Source organism: Equus przewalskii, chromosome 7, assembly GCF_037783145.1.
Source record: "Equus przewalskii isolate Varuska chromosome 7, EquPr2, whole genome shotgun sequence".
NCBI classification, from domain to species: domain Eukaryota; kingdom Metazoa; phylum Chordata; class Mammalia; order Perissodactyla; family Equidae; genus Equus; species Equus przewalskii.
The window spans coordinates 75,173,106-75,187,009 of record NC_091837.1 but is presented as its reverse complement, the minus strand read 5'-3'; positions in this window follow the sequence as shown (position 1 = coordinate 75,187,009).

Genomic DNA, 13,904 nt, shown 5'->3' with positions numbered 1-13,904 from the left:
GACAGCCAGCAGAGGGAGCAAAATTTAGCACAGGAGCAGAATTCCTTGATGTCCCAGCATAGGTAAGAATTCTGGAAGACATACTGGATAAGAAATTAATAAAATCAAAAATTTCATTTCATTATGATTAACCCTATTATGCATAGAAGCAGGTCGAGCAATGTGGGTAATGAAGAGCTAAACAAGGCTAATTGGGGTAGTCAGGAGACTTGGGGGCCCGTGGTTGTGAATACGATAGCACTTGTTTCCTTTTTCTTTCCAAAAAGATAAAATACACGCACACATGTACGGGTATACACAATATGTGTGTGTTTTTAATTCCATGGCTGGAAATACTTATGTTCCATTTATATAGTTTCACATATGTTCTTTAATATGTGAATATATACACTCCTGAGGGAAATCTTTCTTCAATTTCCTTCATGTTGACAACTTTCTTCTCTCTCTTCTTACTCCCGGTCCTCTGTTTCATTGGTCTCTCCCTCACACACACAAACAAAAGGGCTCACGTGCACACACTCAAACACACACACACAGACTCTGCAATGCTTTTAGCCCTCGGTGTTTTGGAGCTACTCACATGTTTTGAGAGGAAAGTAATTTTTCAACTTCTGCTTTATCCCGAACCTAACAGGTGACTGGCCTAAAGGGAGTTTGTTCCCCGTCCCCTGCTTCGTGTGGCTGGCCCACCACAGCTCTAGCTTCTCAGAATTTAAATCGAATGTGACCATTTGGGAGTAAATAGGGAGTGATTGAACTGAAATTGAACGGAAAGAATTGAAGCCATTGTTTGGTCTTTTTTCCTCTCTCTTTCTCTCTCAAAGTAGGATCAGAATTGATTGTTTCCTCTCACCTGCAGTCATTTTCCTATTTTAGTGCATTGATGATATCTGGACCCATGTCGTTTTCAAGTTTCCTCAACCTTAATCTCTCGAAATCCTGTAGAGTGTGTCAAATGAGGACTCCGTTCCAGCAAATACATTTTCACATTTCTGTGCAGTTAATTCAATACATTCATTAGAATTTAAGGCTCTTAAACATTTTTACTGAAGTATATAGATTTTCTCCTTGCCTCCCACTTGAATGCTTTTCTCTGTTTCTTCCTTCCCACCCCGATCGCCTGCTATATTTCAAGTACATATATTCCACATCCCCCTCAAAAAAATTCTATTGGTTTCAACTTATAAAAATCTCTTTAGACAGCCATCTCCTCATTTTTTATAAAACCTGACATTTTGGCTTTGAATGCAGCAAAACTTGTACCACAAACTCATATACAGAAATCCAAAGCCTAAGGAAAAAGAAGTTGTTGGATTCTGATATTCTTATGTTCTTCTCTTGATTACAAAAGGAAACTCTTCCCTTTTGTTTTCAGTTCTCCACAAAATAGCACAAAGAGAGCAAATAACGTTAAATTATCAAATTCCCATGTATGCGTATATTTTTCTGACTGCATGAAGCCAAATTAAAAATCAGAATTTCCTAATAGATGCTTTCAAAGTCTCCAAGAATAGCAAAGCCGCTTTCCTTACCAACGTGCACTTGAGCCAGTCCACAGACTGTCTAGAACTCTTATTCGTAGAAAGCAAAAAACCTCCAAATAATTGGCAAACGTTTCCTTTTATTAAAAAGGGGGAAACATATGCATACCTACTGGCTTATTACAACTGACATTCCTGTAGGATCTGGAGTACATGTCATCAATGTGACTGTACAATCGTCAAAAGCCACAGTTAGAAGAATCTCCTACTGATTTGAGGGAAGACACAGATTTTCAAAGATTTAGGTAAAAATTGTGTATATTTTCCTCCTACAGGAACAATCATCTATATGCAAATTCCCTTAAAATAGACGGAAGAGCACTTAAACTGGGAGAGGTGGCATCAGATGTTTTTTATTATGCGTTTGAATGCTATAGAATTGGTTACTGGATGGGTTTTGTGGGTTTTTTTAGGAGAAAAAAATCACAAAAATATTTTAATAATGCATACCTAACGTTTATTTTCTTATTAGTAATTGTTATGAAACCAGAATGCTTTGCCAGCCTATCTGACTGCACCTGTTACTAGATATTTCCAAGAGACTCACACACCAATTTTGCCTGAGTGCACTGGGTGTATTTCCCGTTGTTTTGATTGTACAGTCAGGGCACAGGCAGTTTGCATTCAAAAAAGAAGGCACATTTTATTCAAAGAGGGAAAGTGATGTCCTTGGAACTTCAACCTTAAATGAAACTCTTTTAAAAAGGACACACTGATTGCAATGGGAAGAGATCCAAAGAGAGGCATTCGGAAAGAAGAGGGATGCATGATACAGAAGAAAGAGAAAAGGATCCATCAGCAAACCACAACGATAGTGCCCCACGAGACTTCTAAAAAATCTGCACGCAGCCTTCACAGGCTCACCGCATTATCTCGTGGGGTGCGTGCTGTTCCGGAGTGCAGAGAAAGTTTGCCCTCCAAGCTGAGTTTCTGCAGAATTAATTCTAAATATTCCCCGCTGTCTTAAGAGTTTTCAGTCCCAAACCGCTTCAGTGATCATTAGTTGAAGTTCCTCTGACTAATTTTGGCAGAAGTAACATTTCTAGCTGGTTCATTTGGGCATCAAACTGAACCAATGTCTTCGGACATCTGTCCTATAGAGAGACACCCTCCGCTAAAGCCCGACTCCAGCACTACCCTTACAGAAATAGCACATTTCCGTTCATGCAGAACGGTGATTAGACTTTCCCAACACAACTCATACTTTTTAAAAGGCGCGTCAGAATTTTAAAGTGCATTAAATAAAGGGCATTGGCACGTGAAGGCAGCTCTCTTTGAGGAAAGATGCTGTATAATTTCCGCTGAACTGTTGCACAAACCTCCTATAAAGAAAGTTCGCAAAGAAGAAAACACACACACGCACACATTCTTGATGTTGAGAACAGTGTCCTTGGGAATTAAATAACTTCTATGTGTATAAAACTAAGCCTTTAAGGTGCTTTGTTTCACATACTTAAGGCAGAGCCAAAGTCCCCAGGGGACTGCTGTTTTGCAAACTTATTTTAAATATTCTATTTCCCCGCAGCTGTTGCCTGCATGGCAGGACTAGGCAGGATATTCTGCTCGGTGATTTTTTAAAATTAACGTTACTTTCTCCTACATCTAAATATGCATTTATAAGAAACAAACGGCATTCTGTATGAAGGGCTTTCAAAATGACCGTGGCATTGCAAACATGCTGAAAGAGTTACAGGAACCGTGTGACAGGTGGATTAGTGCTCTCTTAGCTTTGGCTCATGTGTGCTCATCTCTGGCAGAGGTGGAGCTGTCGCTTGTGCCAGAGAAGATAAGAATTCTGTGCATATAGAGTGACGGCATTGCATGGAGCATCCAGTTTGCAGTTCTATGTCATGACCTTCATGCCTGTTAAAAGTGACATTGAAAATACAAAATGGGGTGGCATGTAAAACCCAACCCCAAATTAGGCAGTTTTTCAAGGCTGGAAGAGACTTAACTGAACGGCCACAAATCATCGATAGCAGCTGGAGTGACTTGTTCGGTGGATTTTAGCCCATGGTCGAGTGTATTTTAAAGTTTAAATCTTAACAAAGGGAAACTGAGAAGATAGAAAACAATTCTTTGTACGAGGAAAAATAGTGACAACCAAACACCTTAAGAGTTTCTATAGCCTGTTGGGCTAGAAAGAAATATCTGTTTCGGTTCTACATCTTTTTTCTATTTCCTAAGCTGATGTCAGTTATACTTATTGTCAGTTTGGAACACATAGAAAACAAAACAAAAGAACTTTGCTGTGGGCAACGTTAATAACAGCATTGGCCTTCTGCATGGTGGATCTGCTCCCAGCAAAAAGATCTGGTAGCTAAGCCTGCTCAGATGATTAAGCTGGAAGAGTTACTGAAGTTCATAGTTTAAGTAATAGCTTTCACCTGTCGGTTTCCAGCCACGATCAATAATTTTGCCAAGAGAAACCCACAAAGTGCTCAGTGGGATATAAGTAAGCGCCCTTTCCAAGTCACAGGTGGTATCATCATGCCCAGTCATTGATGTTCTTTTATGCCAGATAATTTCACTGGCTTCTCGCTCTTAAGAGCTGCCGTCTCTTGACTCTTTTCTTCTTTATTCCATGTCATTTGTCCACTATAACTGATCCAGATTTCCTATTAAAATTGTAAAGTGCCCAAAACTGGACCAACCAAGATAGGGTGAGAACAGATGAGGTCGCCAGAAATATTTAGTGGGCACTAATGGTTTCCAGTCCTGGTTTAAGATTTTTTTTAAAAAAAGTTAAAAATTTTTCTAGTCAAAATTCAGGCATCAAAGACCAAAACTGTTACACCCCTAGGAGAACGGGTATCTCCCCCTGTCATTGAGACACGTACCTAAAGCAACATGGAAGAGCTTTTCTTGTCATGAAAATATGGCAATTTATGAATAAACAGAGGATATTCATTCCTCATGTGTTGAGGCGATGTGTAGAATTTGGTCAACATCGAACTGACAACATTACAAAAGAAAGTGCTGTGGGTATTTTTCAGCATGTTCTGGTGAAATGGAAATATTTTAAAAAGTAAAACATAAGACTCAAACACTTCCCACCAAAAAGGGATTCTTTTGAGCAAGCCCTTGGAGATGTCAGAGACCGAGCCTCAGTTTTCTTTCCACGAGAAAATGAATTGCACATTTATCTCCAGGGACAGATTACAGATTTATAATTTTGATAGAACAACTGTAGCACAGCTTCAGCCTCCCACGTGTGTATATGTTACCGTGTAGGGGGAGAAATGAGATGCACAAGTCCCATTAATAATAGCAGTTGCATGCTTAATTTCATGTGCACTGCACTGAAAAATTGCTTCTTACTATCTAAAATAAGATTCAGGAAGAGCCTGGGAAATCAGGAGCTCTTCCAACATACCTTCGCGGTCCCTGTGTGAACAAGAAACTGGTGACTCACGTCATTTAGCAGACAAATACTGAAGGCATTGTTAGTCGATACCCTCAGGGCAGATTTGACGTGAACAACCCAGAGATCAAGGATCTGCTCGCAACAAAGGGAGAAAAGTGTTGTCAAAACCTTGCAACTCTTTTTAAGCCCAAGCAAAGGGAACACTGTGATTTTACAGAAACTTCTAATTGTGAAATACACAAGGCGGGGGTGCCTTCCAATATGTTGATCTCTGAAATGAACTCTTTCATTGTCGCTTTCACCATTCTTCGACTCTGTAAATATGACCCGTTAAGGTAATCTTGGCTGTATTGACCGATTCATAGAATTTGGGGGCCGAAAGATATATTTGAAATAATTGTCCTACTTTTAGATTTTATAAGTCTAAATCTAGTACTACTTAGCCTTAATTCTAGAGTTAGTAGTAATTTAAATTTAGTAATTAATTTGGTAGTATATTTAAATAAAATATGAATTATTTTATAAATTTTATTTCACATTTAAATGTGAATTATTATAAAAATAAAATAAAGGCCAAATCTGTTTCTCTGTTTCTCCTCTAGAGTGACCAAATTGCTCAGGACTTTTGATAGGGACTTTCCCAGTTTTAGCAAAGGAAGTCCCGCCTTGTAGGAAACCCCTCCAATCCAGGCCGATCAGGATGGTTGATCACCCTATATTGCTCCCTAAGCGCCCCATTTCTGTTAATGGCACTGCCATTATCTCTGGGACCCCAAATCTCAAAGCCATCTTGGCCTCCTGTCCCCCACATCAAAACACTCAAGAGTTTCTGTTTTATGTCTGAAGAAGTTCTTTTCTTTACCTTCTCCTTTGTACTCCCACTGCCCGATACCAGTTCAAGCCCTCCTGATGTCCATCTGGAATCACTGTGAGCCCCCTACCTCTCCTTGTGGGCCCCATTTCTCATTCAGCACCTGGTCTACCCACAAGCCTTTGCAGATGACTTCTTGGCATTGAAACCTTGTCACTCTGTAATTCAGTTTAATGACTCTTAGCCTGGCATTCTACACCTCATGATACCTGTCTAATCTATTTTTCTAGCTTTATGATATAGAAAAAATAGACAGCTGCAAGTAGAAGATAGAAAAAGTGCGTCCCAATTCACCATTCTCCTTCACTAACCAGTTATACTAACAAGGGCAAGCCACTTAACCTCTCTTGGCTTCAATAACCCCAGTGGTGCAATATTGTCGCCTTCCTTAAAGGAGAGAGCTAGTCTAGTTGATCTCATGAAGTTGTGGTTTTATGAGTAGACCATCATTGCTTGTAGACATAATGTACCATTGGGTAGCTCCCTCTTCCAGGAACAAGCCCTGAGTTTTCCCAGCTCCCTGAATGTTTTGTATGCAATTCTGCCTGTCCTTATACCTCCCCTCACCTGTCCCATGACTCCTCCTGACACAGCCTTACCCATTGCTGCCCCCTTCCACAGCCTCAGTTAAATCTCTCCACCTTCTCTGAATTTCCATGGCTCATTATTTTTTATCGCTCTTGTGACACTGATCAAATGATTCTGGCTTTTGTACAGTTGCCATTATATGTACACATGCTTTATTTCCTGTGCTCCTCTAAGTTTTCAGGGACAAGGATTCCATATTACTTACAGGGAGGCGCTATGACATGGCCGTTAAGAGATGTTATGGATTGAATTGTGTCTCCCAAAAAAGACGTATTTGGAGTCTTAACCTCCAGTACTTTGGACTATGACCTTATTTGGAAATACTATCATTGCAGATGTAATTAGTTATGATGAGGTCATACTAGAATAAGGCAACCCTCTAATCCAGTGTAACTGGTGTTCTTACAAGACAGGCTCGTAAGACAGAGACACACAGCGAGAATGCCATGTGACGATGAAGACAGAGATGGGAGTTAAGCAGCTGCAAACCAAGGTATGCCAAGGATTACCGCTAGGAATTAGAAAGAGGTAAGGAAGGATTCTCCTACAGGTTTCAGAACGTGTCTCTACTGACACCTTGATTCCGACTTCTGGCCATCAGAACTATGAGACAACAAATTTCTTGTTGTTGTAAGCCATCCTATTTGTAATTTTGTTCTGGTAGCCCTCGGAAACTAAGAGAGAGTCAATGTTCCTGGATTTGAAATCTTGTTCTGCTGCTTACTGGCTTGTGTGGCCGTCAGTAATTTACTTGAACAAGTGATCCCTCCATCTCTTCATCGATAGTATGATCATAGCAATAGAACCAGTATCCTAGCATTATTGTAAGGAATCAAAGAATTAATACATGTAAAATTTATACCAGGGTCTGATAATAAAAGTAAACTATTTTTTTAACGTTTCATTTTCATTTTTTAATCCTTCAATGCTATGCATATAGTTGGCATTCAATAAATTTTTATCGAATGAAGGAAATATATAAGTTGATTAAAGAAAATGCAAATTTTCAAGTCGTATATATTCAGCATATTTTTGTTGACTTGATAATTTGATTCAACATGGCAAGATGCTTTGCTTATTCGTCGCTTTACATTAACGTGCTGAGTAAGCACGTGGGTCCAAATGCTGGTTCTACTTCTTAGATGTGAGCCTTACGGTTACTTGGCCTCTATGATGCTCAATTTCCTCAACTTTGAAACAAGGGAATCCTAGAGTTATAGTGAAGATCCAGTAAGACGATGCCTAAGAAGCTCGACTTTCATAAATATCAGCTATTGCTATCATTTTGTTTTCATTTATTTTAAAGTATTTTCCTTTTAATGTTTTCCCAAGTTCTACATCAGTATCATAACTGATTTGTGTGTTTCAAACTTGCCAATAGAGTAGCATAGAGGAGGAATCTGACTCTCTAGCGAGCTGGATCTCAATTTCTCACTCTCTAAAACAATGCTTCGATTGTGAACAAATTTGCACCGCCCCCAGGGGACATTGGTGATGTCTTGAGACATTTTTGATTGTCATGATTGGGGTGGCGGGTGAATGTTACTACTGGCGTCCAGTGCATAAAGGCCAGAGTTGCTGCTAATTATCTTATAACGCACAGGACAGCCCCTACAACAAAGAATTATCCAGCCCAAAGTATCAATAGTGCCAAGATGGAGAAATCTAGTTCTAAAATGAGGTGATTGGGCCAGGTGACAGAACCAGGTGAACTTTCCCATTCCTTCTAGCTCAAAAATTTCATAAGTCTCTGATTTCCATAATGCATTGTAAATGCCATGCTCTCAGGCTGTTCAATTAATTATTTTTATCACTTGCTATTTTTTAAGCTATGTTTTTTTTCCCCCTGAATGTCAAGACAGTAATTATTTAAGATAAACTAAGTTCTCTTAGACTTTAGCCCAATTCTCACTGTTGCACCTTCTGGATTGCTTGATCCAAATGTTCCTATAAAAGCTTTGGTTCACTGTTTTAGTTAGGATACAGGCTTAGGGCATGTGATAGAAACCCAGAATAACAGTGGCTTGAGCAAGATAAAAGATTATTTTTCTTTCACATTTGTTTCTCTCTCTTATTGCTGCGAAGAGGTGGCTCTGCTCTGGGAGGTCGTCAGGACTAGCAGCTGCTATGGGGCTAAGTGGAGTCAGGGCCCCAGGCTCCTTCTCTCTTGTTGTTTGGGCATCCTTAAGGCTTTGCTCTCATCAGCATCACTCAAGATGGGGCATCACTGGATCTACCTTCCAGCCTTTGGAATAGAAAGATGGAAAAAGGAGAGCCTGCATCTTCCCAAGTGTATGACTCAGAAGGTGCCATCTAAGTTCCACTCATACCCCAAAGACTAGAACTCACATGGTCACACCTGGCTGCCCAAAAGGCCTGAAATAGTTTTTTGTATGTGTGGCTATGCCCCCAGAAAAACAAAACAAAACAAAACTCTTACTAGGTAAAAAGCAGAGAATGTAGTTTCTGCTACAGTCTCTAAGGTTAAAACATTGTTAAAATATTGAGATCATGTGTAGGATAGCCATCTATTATCATACTCTGGGTTCATATCAAAATGTATAAGGCATTGGGATGGTGACTGTCGAGAACAAACCAAGCACTTCACATAGACTAACCCGAAGCTCGCCGAGGAATCAAAGCATTTGAAGAGGATAAGATTCTCTAGACCCGGGCAGGTGTTGGGAAGAATATAATAATGCAGAGGTCAGCTTCTACAGAGGACCTCTTTTGTTCTAGGATGCTCAACAGCCCGCCCGTCCTTATGGAAACAGAACCGTTGCTTCCTACTAGAACATGCAACTTTCCTGCTATGCATGATTTCTTGCACCTTAAGCACAGATCCGTGCCCCTCACAACACAGGCCAATGACCCAAGAGGATGAAGATATTTGTGTTTAAAAGGGATAAAAGAGAGAGAGAAGCAAAGGGGTTCAGAGTGTTGATGAGGGAGTGGTTTTAATGATAGACCGTGGAATCTAAGTTTGGTATCAGTCCCTGGAAAGGGCTCCGATGGGCCTTCTTGAGTCAGATCTCCTCCTCCCCTGCTTCTGCCCCTGAACATCCAAACTGCATCCCCAGTCTGATGAGTCCTGCTCATTGTCTCAGCTACTGAACTAGCCTGAGCCCAATAACTAGGCAGGAAGAGTGATGGCGGCCTGCAGGGGCTGAAAACCATCCTTGCCAAAATGTGGGGAGAAACCACCTAAGAAAAATCCAACACAGAAGAAAACAGACTTTAGAGATGGAGCAAGAGAGCCTGAGCCTTGAAAGCATTGTTTGCACTCCCCAATCCAGAAAAGTTCAGGAATACCCATTTCTTAGTCTTCCCAGTTGAGCCAAAAAACTCCCTTTTTCACTCAAGCTGGTTTAAATTGTGTTTCTGTCACTTGCACCCGGAACACACCTCACTAATATAAACTTCAAGCAATTCTCATTCTAATGGAGGCAGAAAAGACCCAAATTATTGAACTTCAACCAATTCCACATGGGGCCAGGCCTCTCTTTTCCATTACTGAGATAGAAAAATATATACTTCCAGGAAAAACAATACAATTTTGTTGTTTTAGGAAAACTAAACATTCAATTTTGCTTCACTCATTTTGGATAGACACTATTAATACTGGTATCTGAGACAGCAATATTGGTATCCATCACTTCATATGCTAATCCTAATATTTTTTAAAAGTCTTTGAAATATCCATTTTTTAATGAAATGTTCAAGGTGACTCCTTTTGTTTAAAAATAGATTAGATTTTCAAAAGAAGATATTTTTCTAGCAGCTAATATTCATGAAAGAACTTTGTCCGTTGTATTCTTGGGTGGCCTTGCATCATATGTGGCTACCGCATGGCAGAATTACTGCATCTAAGGTTGTTCTGAATGCCTCATTTGAGGCTTCCACTTTAGTGCCAAGGGCAGAATTCCATAGCCTTGAGCCTTTGCTCAAGAATGTCTTCTTTTCAGGGTGAGCCAAGACTGGGTTAGATGCCTGAAGAAGAATCTACTAAAAACAGACAACATTCTTCAGGCTTAGGGTCTGGGCCCACTCAAGGCCTAGCTCACAGTTGAAAGTGGATTTGGGGCTAAGTCTTCAGCCTGTTTGAAAGGGATTGTCAGAGCCAATGAAAGGAGTTTTGGAACTACTACAAATGCTAAATTTTGGGTCCATGAGCACAGAAGATTGACTTGGCCAGTGGAAAATTACCAGACCACTCTTGCCAACTCGAAAACACTCAAGGGCGGCACCAGAACCTCTGGGCTGGCAGAAACGTCCCTGGCCATTCCCTCCTGTTGGCCTCTCCAGAGAAGAGAGTGCCATGGTGGTAATGTTCAGCTGTAAACCTGCAGGCAGCCTGCTGGGCTGGGCACAAGCTGGAGCCTACATAAACACTTTCCCTTTCCAAACCTGCATATTGTGCTCTGCAGTAGTCGAACGCCCACCCTTCCAAGCTGGGACCTGGGGGTCTTCTCCAGAGTTTCACTTCCCTTTTCTTTCTCTGTCCAATTTATCATCACACACAGCCCCCACCCCCTACCCCACCCCCAGCAACGTTCCTCAGATTTGACCTCCCTCCCTCTTTCCTCTGTCAATTCTCCAGCCAACTGCTGGGGCCGAGGTAACCATTTCTTTGCTGTATTTTCGGCCAGGACCAGTTATATGCAGAGATGGAGTTGAAGGCTCCCCAAGGAGCCTGCTTTGAAAGATCCACGAATGTTTGTGGGGACCCAGTATACTGTCATTCCCGCTCAACCAGGCCTGACATTTTTGCAAATAATAATAATAAACTTGCAAAAACACTTACTATGTGCCTCATACTATTCTAAGAGCTGTACAGATATTAAGTCATTTAATCCTTTCATTGCAATATTAGAGATGAGGTTTAAAGTGTCAAGATGTTCGATGGAAGTTGTCCCAGTTTAAGTTCATACTAAGGTGTCGATGGCTGATTGCAGATCGGTTCCCATTACAATCTTTTCTAAACGTGCAGGAGAGATGAGCTGAGAGAGAGAAAGCTGAAAGTGTCTCAAGGAGAAGTCGCGTGCCACAGTGGAGGGAAGAGGGCCGAGAAAGGGAAGACTTGGCCCAGAAACAATAGCAAATTGACAGTATCGCTTACTTCACTCCGGAACTTCTCTCCCTTATTTACCTCCATTCGTTCAAACAAGCCATACATACTGTTTTTCAGGGGATGTTAGAATCCTCTTTCCATGTCCCCTGCTCATATGCCTGTAATGGCTTCCCATGAACCCCCAAAATAAATTGAACTTTCACAAACTCCCAGCAGCCCCAGCGTGAATTCGGCTTCGCTCACCTGCTAGCCCCCTGAAACTGCCACTTCTGTTCTTCATCTCTCCTGCTTGTCAGACCGTGCAACGCAATAATCGCAAAGCGATTTGGGGCAGCAAACTCTATGCCTGATCTAGAATTCACAGAACACAATATAAATATGATATGTAAGTATGCAATGCACAACCTTTATACACAAGACAAATATTAACTTAATATCATACTAATGTCTTCAGGATGCTTTATAGGAATTAATTACATGATGTCTGCAAAGCAGTTTGAGAACCTCTGGGAAAGGTGCTATATAAATACAAGGTATGATTATTTTTAGGAGCTTCTACTGCTGACATTCAGCATAGCATGAAAGAATGAAAAATTATCTCCATGTTCCCCGTCGTGGTAACAATTTCAGCTTAGGGTTTAGAAAACCCATTTATAGCAAGTGCTAAAATTAAAAAATGCATTCCTTACGTGAGCTCATCTATGTAGCTTGATCTATGGAAGAAGAGACCTCTCTAAGCATAAACTTTTAAACAAATTTTTAAACACGATGACTCTCTAGGCCAAAGTAGGAAATTTAGAATTTTTAAAATCTTTTCACTGCAGGACTTAGGCCCCTGGCTCCAGTCCAAATCCCTGCCTTCAAGAGAGATTGTACCTTTGGGTGGATATTCACTCATTCCTAAAGTTCTCTGGGGTGAGAGAGTTCTCAATCAACTTCAGCCACCTGTTTCTGTTTAACAACCGTGCTGTTGGGAAGTTCTTCCTGGTACCTTACTTAAACCCTTGTCCTGGAAATGTACCAGGTCTCCTCCTATTCATCCTTTTTCACGTAGTTGATGTGTAGTCTTCCTGTTATAACCCTTCATGTCTGCTGACAATTATCCCCCTTCTCAACTTTGGGAATAAATGATCCTGCCTCTAGAATCATTTCCTCCAAATGCCATTCTTCAGTTCTATTTCCTCCTTGTATATGATCGTAAACCTGCTGATCTTGTGGAATGAAAGCTCCACGAGGGCAGGAAATTTTGTCTGTCTTGTTTACTGCTAGATGCCCTGTATGCAGAACAGTGCCTGGTACAGAGCACATCGTCATCAGTATATATTGAGTAAATGAATTGAGTTGTTACGATGATTAACGGAGGTGTTAGAGCGCTTAGTTAACACTTTAGTATGGAATAAGTGAGGCCTGGCTGGATGGTGATATCAGCCCATTTCCATATTCCTGAGCTGAACCATTTACTTCTTAATATCTAGACCCTGGGAACAGTGCACCGAAGGTCACACAGTGGCACCACTTGTTCCAGTCCTTATACTTGGGTTATTTTTAGCTCCTACAATTTTTAAAAATTTTAAATAGCTTGCAAAAGTTTAAATATGGGAAAATTTTCCTTCAAATGTAGATTTCTATCTTCTCCTGAAAAGTCATAAGACTTGGCAATAGAAGACCCCATTCACCTACGACAACAGTGGCCTGGAGCTGAGCGGCAGCGTACTCCTTACACAGGACATTTGCTCTCCATTAGCTCCCATCCATGGGTCTGCAGCCTCGCATGCTCCTTCCGTCTGCTCCTGCAGGTGATGGGGTGGACGCAGGTGGATGGGGTGAGTGTCCTGTTGGGGATAAAACATCCAAATGATCCACTGAGGTGTCCACTTCTCAGCCAGATGTGGTACCATTTAGATGCACCCGTAATTGAGCCATTTAAGCCTTATAACACCCCTGCAAGATATGCAGCAGCAGCAGCATCATTATCATTGTAGTCAAGTCACAGATAATTACATGATATGCAGAGACAAACTGAAGTTACACAGGCCACCTGTAGGGCACCATCCCAGTCTTCTGGTTCCCCCTGCAATGAACTGTTTTCTAGTCCAGGGGTCAGTAAACTAGACTTAGGGGTCGAATCTGGTCTCCCCCTGCCTTTGTTATTGAACATAACCACGCCCATTCATTTACATATTGTCTGCGGGCTGCAGCAGCTGCTTTTGAACTACAATTGTAGAGTTGATAGCTGTGTTGTAAACCGCGTGACCTGGAAGCCTAAAATATTTACCCTCTAGCTCTTTAGAGAAGAAGTTTCCTGACCCCTGGCCTATGCCTTTGTCTGCTTGAATACTTGAAAGGGGCCTTAAGTTTAGCACTTAGCATCTCCTCCCTCCTTGGCAGGATAAAATATAAACCATACCACACTGATCATTCTCCAACTAATTCAGAAGCATACTGTCATCAGAAACTTTACCTTGG